The sequence below is a fragment of the Vulpes lagopus genome, chromosome X (assembly GCF_018345385.1).
Source record: "Vulpes lagopus strain Blue_001 chromosome X, ASM1834538v1, whole genome shotgun sequence".
NCBI lineage: Eukaryota > Metazoa > Chordata > Mammalia > Carnivora > Canidae > Vulpes > Vulpes lagopus.
The window spans coordinates 111,189,487-111,199,008 of NC_054848.1; positions in this window are offsets into that span (position 1 = coordinate 111,189,487).

The window sequence follows — 9,522 nt, forward strand, 5'->3', positions numbered from 1 at the left end:
TAATAAAATTTATATATAAAGTTTAAAACATAATGATTTGATATACATAGTGAAATGATTACTACAGTCAGATAACATATCATTTTCTCACATAGTTGCCATTCTTTTCTGTGATGAGAGCATCTGAAACCTACTCTCAGCATATTCTGAGTTCAATACAGTATTGTTAATTATAGTTAGCATGCCTGTACACTAGCTCTCTACATGTATTCATCCTACATAACTGTAACTTTATACCCTTTGATCAACATCTCATTTCCCCCACCTCACCAGCCCCTGATAACCACTGTTCTACTCTCTGCTTCTGACTTGACTTTGCATTTTTTTATTCCACATGTAAGTGAGATCATATAGTATTAATCTTTCTCAATCTGGCTTATTTCATGTAGCGTAATATCCTCCATGTCCATCCATGTTTATTAGCAATGGCAAGATTTCCTTCTTTTTGTGACTGAATAATATTTTATCATGTGCAAGAGGCAATGTATGTGTACATATGTGATTAATATATTAATATACACATATCTGATTAATACAATATATAATTAATATACTTTTGCCAACCAGAAGATAAGGTCCATAAGAAATGTGTCTGTTTTTGTTCAAAGTTGTATCAGCATGTCCTAGCATAACGAGTAGCATATAGCTGATGATCAATAAATGATTTTGAGATAAAGAATAAATGCACTCAAAGAAATATATTTTTTTAAATAGGGGAATTTCCTATAATCTCACACTATAATATATTGTTCCTTTGGATACAGTCCTCTGTGGGATTGGATCTTGATGTTAGCAGCTGGCCTTAATGTAGGTTATATAGTTGATGCCCCAAGGTGAGAGAATCACAGTGACTTAGGGAAAGATATTTTGCACGCTTTATGCTGTATACCTGTCTCATAGTCCAGAACATTTCTCCCCTCCAGTAACATAGTTCTTCTTGTAGGAGTTTGAAGGAAATATAATGGTGCCAGGATAATATCTTCCATCATATGAAGGGTTAGAAAGCAAGTGGCAATGATATAAGCGCTACTCCTCTTTGTTGGTTATCTGCCATTTTTTATTGCAGCTCTTCATAAGTTGTACATCTAGAACTTAGTGGATTGTAGAGATTTAAAGGAACTTTACCAAACTTTATATTTATGCATAGGAAACCCTTGAAATGACACCTCTGTGTTATTTTTTCCATGGATGGAAATAGTTTTTTCAAAAAGCTATCCATTTTCTAAAGGATTAAAAATCCTATTAACTTTCCAGAAAATATACTCATTTATTCAAAATGCACTACAACATTTTTAAAATATTTTATTTGTTTATTCATGAGAGACGAGAGAGAGAGAGAGAGAGAGAGAGAGAGAGAGAGAGGCAGAGACACAGGTAGAGGGAGAAGCAGGCTCCATGCAGGGAGCCCGATGTGGGACTCGGGTCCGGGACTCCAGGATCATGCCCTGGGCCGAAGGCAGTGCTAAACCACTGAGCCACCCAGGGATCCCCACTGCACTACAGTATTTGACTGTGCAAGTACAGATGCCAAGGACAAAACGGGTTGAGATGGGAGCAGCAGTGAAAACAGCAATCATGTTCCTCAAGGCATCCTGATGAGATTGTTATTTAGCACAGGCCATGCTGCACTAGGGATTGCATGCTTGTGGGATTCAAAGGTCTCAAAATTATATATTTTCATTCCTTTTCCTTTCAAGTGATGAAGGATTTCGTGATTTTGCATTATTTTGTGTTCTTTACTGATGTTCCTGCATTTGTACAGTAACCTTTAAGACAGCAAGGTGTATCCTGGAAGTTCCCAGTGGTCTTGCTGGCCAACACTGCGATGTATCCTGAGGCAATGCTGCTTTTCTAGGGATAGCAGCTCTGCCTTCCTTCTCCTCTCTGACCATCTGACCCAGAAGATCTGCAAGCCACATTTTTCAAACCTCCGCCCCAGCTGAGTCAGTTAATATACACTATTATTTGCCTTTTAAATTCAGCTCGATGTAGAATTACTACCAGTGATTTTATATTCTACTAAATAACATTTTTATGTTACCAACCTAATCAGAAAATCCCAGTTCAATCAGACTTTCTCAGAGCTGAACTACAAAATGTCCTCCTATTCCAATTTTTAATCTCCACCTTGAGATAAATATGCAGAAATACTCTATAGGTAGCAGTTAATCTGACAGTGATTTCTTTACATCAAAAATTAGTTTCTAAAAATTCTTTCTAAATCTTAAAAGTTCACCTCAGGAAGTAAGAATGCAACAGTCTTTGTAGATAGACTTCGGCATAAGGAAAGGTTTTTCAAATCATGTTTTCTCTTTAAAAGGAAGGAAAGAAGGAAGGAAATTGACAGTTATTGAGCACGTACTATGTATCAGGTAGTACACTGGATGTTTTCACTGGCCTTAATAAACTCATCTCATTTAAATTCCATAGCAACTCTCTGAGGTAGCTTTTATGCCCACTTTTGCATATGAAGACAGACTTTAAAAAGTCCAGTGACTTGCCTAAGGTTGCACAGATCTCAAATGGCAGAACTGTTTGCTGTTGTTGTTTTTTTAATCTGGGCCTGCCTGATTCTAGAGCCTGTGCCCTTTCCAACACATAGGGTCGCCTCCATGTTTCTTGGGCATCTTACTTCCTGTTTCTAGTTAACTTTATAGTTTGACTAAATTTTAGCCTTCCATATACAATTTGTTTCCTTCACAGATCATTATTATGCTTATTATTGAAACTACTATCTACTTTCAGCAGATTAAGGCCAGATACACCAACATCAGTGCAGGGGTCAGATCTCAGGACCCTGGGATCATGACCTGAGAGCCAAAGGCAGATGTTTAACCAACTGAGCCACCCAGGTGCACTGTATCAAGCCTATTTTTAAATAGCTAGGACAAAAAAATAGCTAGGACAGGCAACATGAAATTAAAAAAAAAAAAAAAAGCACAGAAACATTAATTCTTGGAGGCGGAAGGCATTTTGGAGATCATTTCCAAGGAGGGGAATATGTTTCACCTGCGTGTTGACTCTGATGATCTTGAAGCAGCTGCCTAGATTGCTGAGTTGAGATTGTGAGGTTTCATCCAGGTTCAGGAAAAAGGGTGCCATGATCCATTATAAGTATCTGTCATGACTGAAAGAGGAACTAGGGGAAGCCTGTTTTCTCCAAATATGCCTTTCTTCAATTTCTTTAAATCCCCCATAATTGCAAGATACATAAACTGAAAACCAAATCGGAGAAGTGATTTATTGAAGATTCTGTAGTCAGCTGGTGGCAGTGTTAGAACTAAAACCCAGGTCTCCTGCATTGTAGTTGAGGCCCTTTCCACTTGACTACCCTTTGTCTAGTCAGACACTTTCTGACTTTGAACATAAATCCAGCATATTAGGTTATCTCTTTGACATTTTGAATGGGTGGCTCACCTCACTATCTCTCTCAAATAAATTTTAAAAATGACATTTTGAATGAGTTTACTACCAATGAGATCCCCAAATTCATTACAGTGTTCTTTAGGGGACATCTCAGAGGAATTCTTAGAGAAATTCGTTAGAGGAATAGTTAAGGTTTATTTCTTCAACTACAATATTGGATATCTATTGCTAATTTAAGAATGTTAAGAATAAATATATTTTGAGAGGATGGAGAGAAAGCATCTCATTTAGATTATGGGATTCAGTGTGCATGTATTTCCAGGTTAATATCTGTCTTAGAATTGTCAGATATATGACCTCTATTGTTTCCAAGTTCTAAAGTATAATGGCTTCTTCTCATAGATCCAGAAAATTTGAATGGATTCATATCTCAAAACTGTGAGTTTCTTTGCCCTTTCTCCTTTTTGATGGTATTCATTACATTCCTGCCTCTCTGACTGTCAGGTCATACCTGTAATGGTTATGATGCCCTCCTTTTAGCATGCTGCGTTACACTCTTCACTCCTCCACAAAGACTTCCTAGATACACATAAAGAAACGTTGATTTCATCTATAGCCCAGATTGGGCTTATAAATTCCATTTCTTTGTAGTGAAAAGAGAATATATTAATTTCGAGTTATATAACTCGAAAATGCTTGATTTTTGTGCAATTGTTTATGTAGTTTGAGCTGGATTCAGCTAATATGAGCTGTCAAGTTCACTATAATGTAGTACTGCCTCTAGAGAAACTCCTTTCCACAGTTTCTTTTTCTCTTGCTGGAAAATTCTCCATGAAATGTATTATTTTGGTGCTGATGAATTAAAGGCTCACTCTACAGCACTTCAAACCATTGCTTCCCTAAATTTAGTAAGAAATAATGGTCCAGATGTTTTTCTTACCTGATTAGAAGAGTTAACACCTTCTCACAGCTTTATTGTCTCTTCTGATTCCCCAAAATAGCATCACTAGTTGATTGACAATCCTGTTGCCTAGAACTCGTTACAGAAAACAGATACAATATCATCTTTCTTATTTTCCATCTACATTCTCCACAAACTTATTATCTTACAGATGTGGAGTCCAGAAGTCCAAAGTGGGTTTCAACTGGGCTAAAATAAAAATGTCAGCAGGCCTATATTACTTTCTGAAAGGTTTCTTTTTCAGGAAGAATGTGCTTTCTTGCATTTTCCAGCTTCTGGACACTTCCCACATTCCTTGACTTGTGGCCCTCTTTCACAAAGCTAGCAATGAATGGTGGAGTTTTTATTATGATACCATTTCTCTGTTTCTAACTTTTCTGCCTTCTTTGTCCCCATCTAAGGACTCTTGCAATTGTATCAGTCCCACATGAATAATTTAGGATAACCTCCTCATCTCAAAATACTTAATTATAACTGCTAAGTCCTTTTTATGATGTAAAGTAAAATAGAGTTTCTGGGAATTAGGACATGGAAATCTTTGGACTACCTTTGTTCTATCTACTATAGCATTAATAGGGGGTTAGGATAACACACCTATGAAGTCACATGTCTGTCTTCCCAACATTGAAAAAAAAATGTGCCTGGGTTCAGAATAGATGTAGGAATTCAAGAAATCTCCTTACTACATACATATGAAAACAGACTTGACTATACATTTAATTATTTTAAGTAGAGAGAAAGAAATTTCTTCAGATGAAAGACATATATCATCTGTCTTAGAATTGCCATTAAGTAATATCATTCAGAGCTTGGCAAAAACACATCCCAATGACATTGGCAAAATCACTTTCCACCTACTTGCTTTAGGCATGTCACTGTGCCAATGAACACATTAAATATGATTAATCTCTTTGGAGATGGAAGTTCGAATCACTTATCAGCAAGGCCTGAGTGAACAAAAAATTTTGAATGAAACATTACCCTATTAATACATCTTATTAAAAAAAAGAAATTGCATTTGACCTTATCTGCAAATGGTTACAATTTAACTTCCTTTTGACTAACTTACTGTGCATTTTGGTTCCCCAAATATATAGTGATAGAGACAACTTCTGATTTACACTGTAATTTATTTTGTTAGACTAAATACCTCTATGACAGGGTAAAATACCTACCTCTTTGCTTTTGTTTTTCATCTCCTCTGTATAATCAGAAGAACCTTACCTTTATTGTGATGTGATCACAGATGTACATACTGCCCAAACTTATCAAATTTTACACATTAAATATGTATGGTTAGTTTTTATATATCATTTATACCTTAATAAAGCTGAACTGTTTTTAGATTTTATTTATTTATTTATGAGAGACACAGAGAGAGAGAGGCAGAGACATAGACAGAGGGAGAAGCAGGCTCCACATAGGGAGCCCGGCATGGGACTCAATCCCAGGTCTCCAGGATCACGCCTTGGGCGGAAGGCAGGTGCCCAACCGCTGAGCCACCTAGGCGTCCCAATAAAGCTGAACATTTTTTTAACTTGCAAAAGAAACCTAGAGCTTGGCTCTAGGATCTAAGGTTGGCTCCAAAGATGACAGAAACCCTTCCCATGATGGCAGCAGCAAAGCAAGCATTCATTCAATGATTATTGAATGCTTGCTTAACCAATTGATCCATTTATTCAAAATTTATATTGGTTATTAATGGCAGTTGGTTGTCAATTATCAATAACTGCCAAGAACTATTAAGGAAGGATGAGAGGGAAAACAGACACAATTTCTGTTTGCTTCTTTGTGAGGCTTACAGTCCTCAGAGAAAGAGATCCTAGAAATTTCTTTGGTGATAATTCTTAATGACCAAAATGAGCAGAGAGCTGGTAAAGCATTTTGCTCATTCACTAAGTGCCCATTCCAAAAAAAAAAAAAAAAAAAAAAAAAAAAAAAAAAAGCAAAAAAGAAAGAAAGGAAACCACATCGAGCATATTCATGCTTGTTTTGTTAGTAAGTGTAACCAAACCATATTTGACCAGCTAGATTATATAACTAACTAGTCTCATTTATCTAGCTATGGGAGTTGTTGTCTTAGCTTTTATACAAGAAAAAGAATATTCCTAAAATAAACTAATGGGTTGGTGGACCACATGAATGGCATTACAGGAGAAATGTGAGGATGCCTGGGTGGCTTAGTGGTTGGGTGTCTGCCTTTGGCTGGGTCGTGATCCCGGAGTCCTGGGATTGAGTCCTGCCTCAGGCTCCCCACAGGGAACCTCCTTCTCCCTCTGCCTGTGTCTCTGCCTCTCTCTTTGTTTCTCATAAATAAATAAATAAATTTTGTTTAAAGAAGGAGAAATGTGAACCGTCGTGTATTTCTAAACAACAGAAAGAGAAAAGGTAAAATCTGCTAGTTATCTGAATATGACTCCAGAACTTTCACTCAGTGTCTACCTTATACCTTAGAGGTGGTTTTCAGAAATTAAATGCCCCATGACTCTGAAGGGGCAGAGTGAAGCCTTCATTTTATTCAGGCAAAGTTATTTTAGGTTCTCTGTTGCCATAGCAAGCTTACATGACTTTGCTCAGTCACCATTTCTGAAAAAAATCAGTTTAGCTGTGAATGAGGTCTGTCCATGCCCATCCCGTGCCAATTCCACCCTATTTTGGTCTACTCAGTTAGCATATGTCAGTCTTACCTTGTGATCAATGTGATGTCAAAGTAATTGGCTAAAAATTAGAAAATTCCTTTGATAGGCACTAATTTACCAATTTCACCGATCTATTTTTTGTGAATTCATTTAGGTTTGTAAGGTAGATGGATTGATCTGCTTTGGATTCAGGTGGATATGCTCCTGTAAAGTCATTACTGCTATTCACACTTAACAAAATTAATTTTGATGATAACTGAATAATACTGATTAAATCTGTATACTTTCTAAACTGAAGTCAGATGTGTATGAAGGGTCACCAACTACTTAACTCTCACAGACACTTCAGTCATCTTTTCTGAGGCCTTTTGATGAAATGTATACAGTACATTCCTAGGTAATCCTTTCTAATCTTGTAGGGGAATTTTATCTTCTAGTTCTACATTTTCTATTTTTTAAAGATACTTTATTTATATTGACAAAACGTCCTTTTCCCCAGCTGTATTGAGGCATGATTGACAAATCAAAATTTTATATATGAAATGTGAACAATGTGATATTTTGATATATATACCTATTGTGAAATGATTACCACAAGCAAGCTAATTAATATATCTATCACCTCACATAGTTACCAATTTTTGGTGTGTGAAAACTCAGGATCTATTCTTGTAGCAAATTTTAAGCATGCAGTACTATAGTCACCATGCTGTATGTTAGGTCTCTAGAACTTACTCATCATAAACTGAAAGTTTCTACCCTTGGACCAACATTTCTCCATTACCTTCATCCCCTAGACCCTGGTAATACCCTTCTACTCTTTGTTACTATGAGTTTGACTCTTAGATTCTACATGGAATTGAGATTATGAAGTATTCTCTTTCTCTGTCTGGCTTATTAAAGTCCTTCAGGTTCATCCATGTCATTGCAAAAGGAAGAATTTCTTTCTTCTTTATGGTTGAATAATATCCCATTATATATTTTAATTATATATTTATATTTTCAAATTATATACATAATTGTTTATTAATCTGTCATGGGACACGGGTTGTTTCTATATCTTGGCTATTGTAAACAATGCTGCAGTCTACAAGGGAGTAAGATATCTCTTCAAGGTACTGATTTCATTTCCTTTGAATATATACTTTGAAGTGGAATTGCTGGATCATATGGTAGTTCTAGTTTCAATTTTTTGAGGAACCTCACACTGTTTTCCATAGTGGCTGCACCAATTTACATTCCCACCAACAGTGTACAGGGTTCCCTTTTCTCCACATCCTCGCCAACACTTATCTTTTGACTTTTTGATAGTAGCTATTCTAACAGGTTTGAGGTGATTATTTCATTGTGGTTTGGATTTGCATATCCCTGATGACTAGTGATGTTGAACACCTTTTCATATACCTGGTGGCCGTTTGGATGTCTTCTTTGGAGGAATATCTATTAAGATCCTTTGCCCATTTTAATTAGGTTATTATTATTATTATTATTGCTATTAAGTTGTATAAGTTCCTTATATATTTTGGATATTTACCTATTATTGGATACATAGTTTACATGTATTTTCTTCCATTCCATAGGTAGCCTTTTCATTTTCTTGATCATTTCTTTTGCTGTACAGAAGCTTTTTATTTTGATATAGTCTCACTTGTTTATTTTTGCTTTTGTACCTGTGCTTTTGGAATCATACCAAGAAAATCATAGCTAAGACCTAGTCAAGGAGCCTTTCTCCTATATTTTCTCCCAGGAGTTTTATGGTTTTAGGTTTCTACATTTTCGTTAGTACCTTTTTTTCAAGAAAGGGGAACACTGGATTCATAGTGCCACTAAGTTCTAACAAGTTACAGTCATCAGGTGTTTGCATTTCCATTTGAAATTGAGGAAGAGACCAGTCTCAGGCCTGTAGGCAGTGGGTATGCTGGTAAATGTTTAACAAGTGGTTCTCTGAAGGAACAAAGACCAGATGTTAAGGATTGAATTGTATCCCCCCAAAATTCATATGCTGAAGTTCTAAGCCTAAGTACCTCAAAGTGTGACCTAATTTCCAAACAGTTACATTACAGATATAATTATTATACTATATAATATATTATATAATTATAAATCATTATAGATATGATATGGTTATAATATAATACAATAATAATATATAATATAATATAATATAATATAATATAATATAATATAATATAATATAATATACTGGACTAGGTTGGGCCCCTAATCCAATATGGTGACCTTATAAAAAGATGCCATGTATAGAGAGACACATTATTGAGGGAAGATAATGTGAAGAAACAATGGGAAAAGAAATCCATCTATAAATGAAGGAGAGATGACTAGAACAGATCCTCCTCTCACAGCCTTCAGAAGGAACCAACCCTACCAGTCTAGCCTATAGACTTCTAGCCTATAGAACTGTGAGAAAATCAGTTTGTTGATTAAACCACCCAGATTTTGGTAATTGTTACAGCAGCACAAGCAAACTAATATACCTGATTTATAGCATTTGCCTAATTCCATGAAGCAAATACTCCCACTATGGCTAATTTCAGC